The following is a 12,040-nucleotide window of genomic DNA, read 5'->3' as shown; positions in this document are numbered from 1 at the left end:
TACATAAGTTCAGGGTATTGAATCCCTATTATGTACTCTGTGGTGCTAGGCAAATCACTTAGACGCTCTGAACTTCAGTTTCCATTTCTCCAAAATATGGCAAATAAAGGCCTACCTCATGGGATTGTTAGAAGGAAAAAGGACAGAATCCCAGGCCCATAACAAATTCTCAAGAAATATTTATTTCCCTCCCTGTATTCATCAATTTTCTTGACTGCATCTTCTATCCTTTACTGATTTAACTCCTTTTTAAAAATGTGGGCACACCTCAATGTTCTCTCCTTGGTCCTCTTCTTTTCTCCAAACTCTTTTCCTGGTGCTTAATTATCACTGTAGTACTCATTTCCACTTGTTTTCCAAAAAGTCCCCAATTTTTCCCCCTAGCCTTACATCACTCCAGAATCTCTCCTCTATTTCCAAATGCCTATTGGCTATCTCTATTTGTATAATTCTCCACTAAAAACTCAATCAGAACTATTTTAGTTTATCTTCCTCGAGAAATTATGAGTTTTTTAATTCTGCATTTAAAAAAAAAAATTGTTTCTTTTTCTTTTCTCCACCTAATGTCTACCACAGTTCATGACAGTTAATAGCTGTTCAAAAAATGCTTGTTGGATGAACGAATACATGAATAATCAAATAAATAAATGAAGAAAAGGTGGGTACTGTGTTGGCTAAGGATTCATTTGAAGAGTAAGAATGCTCATGTAGTCCAGATTTTTCAGGAAAATACTGATTTCATACATTGTGGATTTTGTTTTTTTAGTTCAAGTATTAGTTTCCATGTCAGACTCTGTGAAAGATTTTCAATTAGGAAAATGTGGTTTCTCTAACAATAAGCTAAGTAAGAGATAATAACAGTCTGACTTACAGCAGTAGCAATGGTAGTGAATTAGGGGAAGTCATTATGAAAGAGATGTTTACTGACATACAGTGCAATCCTTGTATATGAATAGTGACATTGTGTGGGAGACAACATTCAGTTTCTCTCAGCATCTCATTCAGATTATATGAGTCTCCCTTTGGATTTCTCTTGTTCCCTGAGTTCCATCTTGTAGCCATATGAGCTTCCACTCTAGTCTCAATATAGGTCTCAGTAATAGGACCAGTCTCCTGTCCCAACACTACACACACACACACACACACACACACACACACACACACTGAAGTCCTTCCAGAATTTTCTAGCCTGAGGTTTACCCCAGTTCTAGCAGGATGCTGTACACAACTCTATTATCCTAACTCATTATAAGTGTTCATCTAGACATAACCCATCTCTCCTTAATGATGGTAGCAGTCTGACCCCTCCTCCATTTTTCAGTACTGTCTCTCTCAAGGAGACTAGGTGCTTCCATGTGCTTTACATGCTTCCTGCCTCTGCCTATCTCCAGCTTTGTCTAAGCTCTTCTTCTCACCTCTATTCATCCATTTAAAAACCATTTTAACTCAGATCACTTGATCAAACCTTTACTGACCATAAATGCATGCCAGGCCCTTGCTAGCACTAATGTTACAGAAGTGACTACCACTAAATACAAGCATTCAGCTTAGTGGGGAAGATAGATGTTCTAGTTATCTACTGCTGTTTAACAAACCATCCCAAAACTTCAAGATATAAAGCATTTTAAAGTTCATGGTCTCTGTGGGTAAAATTGAGATAGGGCATAGTGGAGATGACTTTTCTCTGTTTTACAGTGACTTGAGAATTGGAGACTGTAAGACTGGGGGTCATTTGATAACTGGCAGCTATCTTTGTGGAAACATCTTCAACTCAAATGTTGGCTGGAATTAGCTACAGCTATATGTGGAATAGTTATGGAAGAGCAGAAAAAAGGCATCATTAGCAGGTATTCTTCAAAACGAAGCTAGACAAGGACACTATTACTCAGTTCTTTTGTTTTGAAAAAAACCCAACACATTACTTAAGTACTTAATATGCACAAGGGGTTGCTTCCCATGCTTCTTTCAAAATGGTATAACAAATTTCCAGGTGTTTTCTCACCTATTGTCACACTGATCTTCCCAACCATGCTTAAAGTTCAGTGTGATGAAACTGAGACTCAAAGTACCTCACTGATCTTTACACAAATTTGAGCTTCAAGCTAGCCTCAAAGTAATGATTTATTAATTAGCCAATTTATACAGCAACAAAGGAATGTGTATATATATGTGTGGCTAGGTATGTATGGCACTATGGTGACAGGCTTCTGCCTCTATATGTGACTAAGTGTGGGAACAGTTACAATGGATGGTCTGGAAGGTTGATGCAGTTGACTCCAGTGGCCTGAGGTTTTCCATATTTAGATCCTTCATCTTGCCAGGTTCAACATATCCTTCAGCCACTCACAATCCAGAGTGAAAATGAAGATAGTCCTCAGAGCTGGAAAGAAATGATAGGATGGTTGAGATACCTCTAGTGGTCTGGAACTCCAGCACCAAATAGTGGGGCTTCTCCAGCTCACTGTTCCATTGGTTATCTCATTCATCCTATTATCCTTCAAGCATTTGAGAAAGAGGTAGGAAACTCCTTGCATATGGAGGGGTCAGGGCACATATCAATAGTCCACATTTTGCTAACTACTTTAAGTGCATTCTTACACTGTTATTTGAATTATAACCCCTAAAAGAGCTCATTTTGTTTTATTTTATTTTGTACTTAAGTAAAATGCATATATAGTAAATTGCACCAATTGCAAGTGTACATTTGATGAGTAATCAATACCAAGATCAAGATATAAACCATTTCCAAAACCTACAGAGGCTCCCTTGATGCACCTTTCATTCAATAACTTCTTACAGGCAACACTTATTCTGAGTTAAATTACCATAGATGAGTTTTGCCTATTGTTCATAAAACATATGAATATATAATACCTGAACTCTGTATAAATGTAATCATACATGTACACTTTTGTGTTTGATTTCTTTCACTAAGTATGTTTTTTAAATAATTTCATATTGTTCCACTGAATTAGCCAATAAACGTGTTTTATTTTAATCTGCTAACAATATTTCCATAAAGTTAGCATACTAAAACAAAACACTTTTAATATATCATAATTTATGTGGGTCAAGAGTCTATGCATGACTTTTTTGGGCCCTCTGCATCAAGGTCCCATAAAGCTGAAATGAAGATATTGACCAAGGCTGGCAATCTCGGTTTGGGCTTGACTAGAAAAATATTTACTTCCAAGATAACATGGTTATTGGCAGCATTAGGTTACTTGCAGGCTGCTGGACCAAGGGCCTGTGTTTATTGCTCGCTATTAGAAGCATATTATCTATGAAGGTATAAGCACCCACTTCTATTGAGTGTATCTCTAGGAACAGAAACTCTGGTTTATACAGCACACATAATTTTAGCTTTAGTAGGTACTTATATATGATTATTCTCCATCATCGATAGGGAGGTAGCTAGCACTATCCTTTATTTTATAGATGAGGAATCAGAAGCTTAAAGAGGGAAGGTGACTTGACCAAGGCCCCAAGATACTAGGAATCATCCAATTCAAGATTCAAACCGAAGTCTTGCTGGTTCCAAGACCCTTCATACCACAGCAGCATTTCACAAACTTCAGTCATTTGTATAATACCTTCACGATTTCTGCCAAATCCTAAGTAGTAACAATCCATGAAGTTACTGTTTTGATCTGCTAGTAATTTTTTCCAAATACACACACATACAAACACCACACACACACACACACACACACACACACACACACATCTGCTAAAATTAAAAATCAGTCATCAATGTACCACCTAAAATTATCTTGCATACCACAGATCAGTGGTGGTCGTACAATTTGGGGAAAACTTAAATACTTGTCTGGCTATATATTGTATATTGTAGCTGGGGATTGCATTCTTTTTCTTCTGGCACTATTGCCAATTTTCTGTGTCCTTAGACAAATTCCTTCCCCTTTTTTGGTTCCACTTTACCTATATATACAATGACAGATTTGGAATGAATCATTTAGGGACCCTTTTAGGTCTGCCTTGTGTTCTGTGTCAGAGATAGCAATAAACAGAAACAGATGACACATTGGTATACATTAGTAGCAGGATGGAGATGTTTAAGTCCATCAGTTTCTCCCTCCTTCTCTCTCTCTCTCTCTCTCTCTCTCAGTGGCAAAGCCCCTGCTTTCTGTCATCCACATCTGTGTGCACATTTTCATGCATACACATTTCTCTGCTTAGGTAGAGAGGGAATTACACATATATGTGGGTGGGTATGAGCATTACTATTACATAGCACTCCTTACCACAATCCACTACACCCACAATGCCTCCAGTTCCCCAGCTTGCCACACGATTTCAGCCTTCCAGTTATTTATATTCAAAGAGCCAAACTATTGTTTATTGTTATTTGTCTTTTCAGAAAAACTTCCTTGTGAATGCAGAAGTATTGGGAGCCAAACATGACCATGAAGCGAGGCTTCTTTCTCAATATGGTATTGGTTTTGTAAAATTGTTATTATTATTTAGAAAACAATAATAGTATTATTATTAGTTGATGTTCCTCCCCATGCCAACAGAACCCAGAACCAAGATGGTTGCAGAGTAAATGGAAGTTACACTCACCTCATCCCAGGACAAATGGAAATTACAACTAAATTATAGAATAATCCCCCATCCTGAATAACCAACTGAAGACTAGCTGAAGAGAAACCTTATAACCAAGGATTTACAGAAGAAGCCACATCAAGACTGGTAGGAAAAGTGGAGATGTGAAAAGGGCTGGCCTCATTCCCACAGGCAATGGCTGAGATTCCAGAGGGATATCTCAGCTGCAGAGGTTCCCCCAGAGAAGCGTGCAGTCTCAACCTCAAGCCAGGATTCCCAGTCTAGAGCACCAGAGATGGAAAGAGGCACCCTCATAACACCTAGCTGTGAAAATCTGCAGGAATTATGTCCTCAAAGGAGAGGCAGGAGTCTGCTAAAGACACAGTCTCCCCCTTAAAGGGCCAACACACAAAATTTTGTTTACAGTCACTTACCTTGGGCTCCTGTGGAGGGAGGGCAGTGTGAATTGAGTTATGTGATGAGTCTGGTGTTTGTGGCTCTGGAGAAATAGCTGAAGGGACAGCCACCAGGACCCCTGTGCTGAGTCATTCTCTCATACCATAAAAGTCACCTATCTTGGGTGGAATACTCCCCTATTTATATCAGCAGCCTGGGGGAAAGCTATACCACACACTCTGGCCTCCCTCTCACCCTGCCCAACTAAGAAATAAGTTGCCTTGGCCAGGGTATAGAGGTCTGGGCATACTCAGGACATGTCAGTGACTGAGTTATACAGCTTTGGAGTGGAGGCCATTCCCCCAACTTTCTCATGAACCTGAGTAGTGCTTTTCTTTCAGGGGAGATTCACTAGACCCACACCCTGGGCTCCAGCAGCACGATACACCTGACTCTCTGTGGCTCTGACCTTCCAAGGTAAAATCCAGAACAAACTGAGTTGTGTGCCTCTGGGGCAGAAGCCACACTCACCACACCCCAGAAGCATGACCAACACCTCCCCCTCACAAGAGATCCACTGGCATCATTCTCCCAACTCTTGGAGGCCCAACCCTGCTGGGCTTTGTCTCCTATCAGCATATTCTGGGACAAACCGAGTTGTGTGACTATAAGACAGGGGCCATTTTCTCCCAGCACACCCTACCAGGTCAGGGCCCTCCTTCACATGGCAAAATGTTGGTATGTGGGCCTGATAAACTCTGCTTGCCTCAGCCTGACAACTCCCTGAGACCTCACCCCAACACCAAAGTGCACGAGCACCCAGGGGGTGGCAGCTAGACTTGATACACCCAAGGACATTTACTGAGTGGCCTCAGACACAACACTGGCACTGAGTTTGAACCTATATCAATCTGGTGAACACCACTCGCACCTACTTAGTGACTCACTCAGAACCTAACTCATGCAACTCCAGTACTGTAAAAACCTCTTTTAGAGAGATAGCCTAACAGGCAGCAGGCAGAGGCAAATCTTGGAGTGTCTTGGGACTTTTATTGATCTACCCCTGGGTCCAATGTGGAGAAAAACCAGCTTTGGTACATAGGTGGGCCATTCCCACATGCTCCCAGGTCCAGCAAGGTCATCCACAAACTGTGGATCACTTGTAGATCCAAAGAAGTTATCCAGGACAAGTCACAGGCAGTGACTGACACTGGCCTGCACAAGTCTCTCCCAAGAGGCTTAGAACCAACATGTCCAGTGGCCAGCTTCAGACAACATCAGAGCAAGGTCCAATTAGCTTCAAAAGCACCATATCAAAAGGGAGATCTTGGCGAGCACCAGACTCTGCTGAGGCAAATTCTGCTTAGTGTGGTCAGTATCTGCACAGCAGCTTACTTGCCATGATCAGGACTGAGCCTTACAGTCAGCCAGCCTGAGGGTCAATATGATGCATGAATGGGCCAATAGCAATCAAGACTCAATGGAGCACCCAGCTCAGGGGACCAAATGACTACACCACTGGATCCTACAGGACACCTAATACATAAAGCCATCACACAAGAATGCAAGTCATAGCAAATCTATCTAATACACAGAAACAAACACAAGATGCAGCCAAAATTGGGAGACAAAGAAACATGCCCCAAATAAAAGAAAAGGAGAAATCTCCAGAAAAAGAAATAAATGACATAGAGGCAAACAATTTATCAGATATAGGATTTAAAGCAATGGTTATAAGGATGCTCAACAGCATGAAAAAAGACATAGAAATCATAAAAAAGAACCAGTCGGAAGTGAAGAATACAGTATCTGAAATGATGAATACACTGGTAAGAATAAACACTAGGGATTAGAAAGGTGGCGGTGGACTAAGTGGAAGCAACACTGCGGGACTGCACAGAGACTGGTAGAAAGTGTGGAGGTGCAAGAGAGCTGGTTGGGCTCCCACAGGCAGCAGTTGAAGATCTGGAGGGATATCTCATCTGTGGGGGGATTCCCAGTGAGTATTCTAGGGCCTAAACACCAGACTGGGCTTCCCAGCCAAAAGCACCAGAACTGAGAAAGCTGCCCACATGACATCTGGCTGTGAAAAGCAGCTGGATTTCTGTCTTCCAGGGAGAGATGGCTGAAAATGCAGACACTCTCTTAAAGAGCCAACACACAAAGTTTCATATGCAGCCACAAACCTTGGGCTCCAACAGAGGGAGGGCAGAGTGGACCGGAGCTATGTGAGGAAAATTTAGGGTTGTGGTATCTGGAGATAGGGCTCAGAGGGCACCCCTTTGGAATCCTGTGAGTCACTCCCCCATACTGCAGAGGCAGATGTTTACCTTTCAAGCAGCTTTTGCCTGAGGGGAAAGCAATTGCCCCACCCTGCTGTAAAACCTCTCCCCCTACCCAGAGGAGTTTCTGTAACCTGAGGCTCCTTAAGAGGCTGATAATAACCAGTTGCCCCACCCTGTGGAGTTTCTACAACCTGAGGCTCATTAAAGAAAATAAGATTAATCATCCCACAGGCAGAGGCAGACTTCAGAGTGCTCTGAGTCAGCCTGATCTGCTTCTGGACCTGGGCCTTGGAAAAGCACACTTTGGTGTGCATCTTGGTCCTGTCCAACTGCACCCAGCCCCAGCAGAGGAGACCTCAAGCCAAGGGTAGTTGATAGCCCTAAACAAGGTACTCAGGGCCTATCACAAACTATGTCTGACATTGGCTTGCACCAGAGACCCTCCAAAAAGACTGAGAGCCCTAGCAGATCTACCTAATACATAGAAACAAACTCAAATAGACAGCCAAAATGGGGAGACAAAAAAACAAGCCCCAAATGAAAGAACAAGAGAAATCTCCAGAAAAAGAGCTAAATTAAATGGAGATAAGCCATCTATCAGATACAGAGTTCAGAATACTTATTGTAAGGATGCTCAGCAGCATGAGAAAAGATATGGAAACTATGAAGGAAATTAAGAATAACATAGCAGAAATAAAATATGCGTTGGAAGGAATAAACAGTAAATTAGAGGAAGCCAAGGATCAGATCAGCAAATTAGAAGACAGGGTAAAAAAAAATCAATCAGAGACTCAAAAAGAAAAAACAATTAAAAAACAGAACAGTCTAAGGGAGCTGTGAGACAACATGAAATGTAACAATACCTTCATCATAGGAGTGCCAAAGAAGATTGAAAGTAAGCAAGGGTTAGAGAACCTGTTTGAAGAAATAATGGCAGAAAACTTCCCTAACCTGGTGAGGGAAAAAAATCACACAAATTCAGGAGGCACAGAGAGTCTCAAGCAAGAAGAATCCAAAGAGGCCCATGCCCAGGCACACCATAATTAAAATGCCAAGTATTCAAGACAAAGAGAGAATTTTAAAGGCAACAAGGGAAAAGCAATCTGTTACCTACAAAGGAGCTCCCATAAGGCTGTCAGCTGACTTCTCACCAGAAACTCTACAGGCCAGAAGGGAGTGGAGTGAAGTACTCAAGGTAATGCAAAATAAGGATCTGAAACCAAAACTACTCTATCCAGCAAGACTATCATTCAAGATAGATGGTGAAATAAAGAACTTCCCAGACAAAGAAAAGCTAAAGAAATTTAACACCACCAAACCAGCATTGCAAGAAATGTTAAATGGACTGCTGCTGTAATTGGAAGTAGAAATAAAGAGAAAGAGAAACATGGGCATAAAGAATTAAAATGGTAATAGATAAGTATCAACAATAACCTTAAATGTAAATGGATTAAATGCTCCAATAAAAAGAAATAAGGTGGCTGAATGTATAAGAAAATGTGACCCAAATATATACTGTCTACAAGAGACCCACCTCCAAACAAAAGACTCACATAGATGGGAGTGAAGGGATGGAAAAAATTTTTCCATGCAAGCAGAAATGGAAAAAAAAAAAAAAGCTGGGATGGCAATACTCATATCTGAAAAAATAGACTCCAGTCTGATCAATGCTTCCATGTCATTGAATCTATTCTGTTCATCAGTTTATTAAGTTCTTTAGATTCCACATATAAGTGAGATCATGTGACATTTGTCTTTCTCTGCCTGACTTATTTCATTTAGCATAATTTTCTCCAGGTCCATCCATACTGTCCCAAAGGGTACGAGATTGATCAGGCTGAGGAATGTCAGAGGGATGGAGGAGGGCAGGTGGGTGGAGAAGGAGAGAGTAACCAAAGAATTTGTATGCATATATGCACAACCCAAGGACATGGACAATGGTGGGGAGAGGGACTGGGGAGGGGGATGGGACGGGGTGGAACGCGTCATTGGGGAGAAAAAGGGACATCTGTAATATTTTAAACAAAAATAAAATTAAAAAATAAAAATAGACTCCAAAGTTAAGACCGTAATGAGAGACAAGAAAGGTCACTACATAATACTAAAAGGATTGATCCAACAAGAGGATATAAGCCTGAAAAACATATATGCACCCAATATAGGATCACCTAAATTTATAAAAAACTTCTAGAGGACTTTAAGGGAGAGATCAACAGGAATACAACCATACTAGAGGACTTGAACACCCCACTGATTTCTCTGGATAGGTCTTCCAGACAAAAAATCAACAAGGAAACAGTGACTTTAAATGACACACTAGATCAGATGGATTTAATTCCCGTTTACATAACATCCCACCCCAAAGCTAGAGAATATGCATTATTCTCAAGTACACATCAGTAGATGAGTGGATAAAAAAGCTGTGGTACATTTATACCATGGAATACTATGCGGTTGCAAAAGAGAACTATCACTTATCCTTTGGGAACATGGAGGGAACTGGAGAGTATTATGCTTAACAAAATAGGCCAGTCAGAGACATACAAGTACCACATGATCTCACTCATATGTGGAATGTAATAAACAAAATAAACTGATGAACAAAATAGATCCAGAGACATAGAAGCATGGAACAGACACAAGGATCTCAGAGGAAAGGTGAGGGTGAGGGAGTGGGTGGGGAGAGTTTAATTAAAGAACTTATATGTCTATAAGCATAACCCATAGATACAGACATTGTTATGGGGAAGGCCTTAGAGTGGGGTAGATGCAGGTTGAAGGGGATCAATGGGGATAAAAAGGGGGCATCTGTAATATTTTCAATAATAAAGATAATTTTTTTTAAAAAAAGAATAAACAGTAGGTGAGATAAGCAGAGTCAAATCAGCAGTTTGGAAGATAAGGTAGAAAAAATGCTCAATTAGAGCAGCAAAGGGAAAGAAGAATTTAACCCAGCTAGCATAACTCAGTGGTTGAGCATTGACCTATGATCTAGGAAAGCACGGTTCAATTTTTGGTCAGGGCACATAACCAGGTTGGAAATTTGATCCCTAGTCAGGGTGAGTGGGGAAGACAACCAATCAGTGTTTTTTAATCTCTCTCTCTCTCTTTATCTCTCTATAATCAATTTTTTTATAAAGATAGAAAACAGAACATTAGGGTTCCAAGATGGTGACTGATTGGACCTGACAGAAGCTGAGAGTGCTAGTGGGCGAGTGTATGGGGAGAAGAGTGTGCATGGGTGTGAGCAAAGAAGGCATCTGTCAGTCAGTGTGGGAACTCGTAGGAGGTGCAGAAGCTCGTGGCAGAGGAGTTGCTGCTGCTGCAGCGCCCCTCAGCTGGGAGCTTCTCTCTCATTGGAGTGGAGGGTGCACCATTTTGAAGGATCCTCAGGGTCCTCCTCCTGAGAAGGCTGCAAGGAGCAGCCTGACCCAATACCCCGAAGCCACTGACGGGAACATAGCCACCCTAACTCTGCACCCACAGACTGCCTGACTGACTCCTTGACGGGATTGCACCCCCTTGACCAAGTGCACACAGCCAGCGGAGCTTTCCTGATGAGGAGCCCACAGCCAGCCTACCTGCCTCCTTGACCTGTCTGCCTCCCTGACCCAGGGCCAACAGTCAGCCTGACTGCTGGTTTGCTTGCCTGCTCCCTTAACAAGGTTCAACCACCTGCCTGCCTGCTTACCTGCTCTGCAACCTTGATGAGGTGCCACAGCCTCCCTGTCTGCCTGCCTTGTGTCTTCAAAAAGACCTGCCAGGTCTGCTTGATGACCTTCCTGACTCCTAGACCCATAGCTACCAGCCTGCATGACTACCGTGCCTACAGCCTTGACATACTGCACCTGGCCCTGACATTGTGATCCAACACTTCCCAAAAACATAGGCCTGCCATGAGGACCTGGCTGATGGACCTGGGGCCCTGGGACTATAGGAAAGAGGCCCTGTTCATGCCCTGCAGCCTTGACCGGGTACCACCAACAAATGGCAGAATGAAATGGGGAGACAAAGAAACAACACTCAAATGAAAGAAAAAAGAAATCACCAGATAAAGAACTAGATAAAATGGAGGCAAACAATTGATCAGCTATAGAATTTAAAATAATGGTTATAAGGATGCTCAAGCAACTTAACAAGAATCAATTGGAAATGAATGACAAAGCTTAAATGAATAAACTGGATGGAATCAACAGTAGATTAGAAGTAGCTGAGAACTGAATCAGTGAATTAGAAAACAGGGTAGAAAAAAACACCCAATCACGGCAACAATTAGAAAAAATAAAATAAAAAGGCAGGAGACAATTTAAGGGAGCTCTGGGACAACATGAAATGCAAAAATATCAGCATCATAGGGATACAAGAAGGAGCAGAATACAAACAAGCAGTAGAGAACTTGTTTGAGGAACTAATGACAGAAAACTTACCTAATCTGGGGAAGAAAAAAGTCACTCAAGTTCAGGAAACACAGAGAGTCCCAATCAAAATGAACCCAAAAAGACCCACACCTAGACACATTATAATTTAAATGGCAAATATTAAAGATAAAGAAAGAATTGAAAGCAGCAAGAGAGAGATGGAAAGTTGCCTACAGGGAAGCACCCATTAGACTGACAGATGATTTCTCAATAGAAACACTTCAAGCCAGAAGGGAGTGCATGAAGTATTCAAAGTAATGAAAAATAAGGGACTGAACCCAAGACTACTCTATCCAGTGAAGCTATCATTCAAAATTGAAGGTGAAATAAAGAAGTTCCCAGAAGAAAAAAAAAAAAAAAAAAGCTAAAGGAATT

The sequence above is a fragment of the Miniopterus natalensis genome, chromosome X (genome assembly GCF_054644295.1).
Source record: "Miniopterus natalensis isolate mMinNat1 chromosome X, mMinNat1.hap1, whole genome shotgun sequence".
NCBI lineage: Eukaryota > Metazoa > Chordata > Mammalia > Chiroptera > Miniopteridae > Miniopterus > Miniopterus natalensis.
This window is presented reverse-complemented; position numbering follows the sequence as displayed.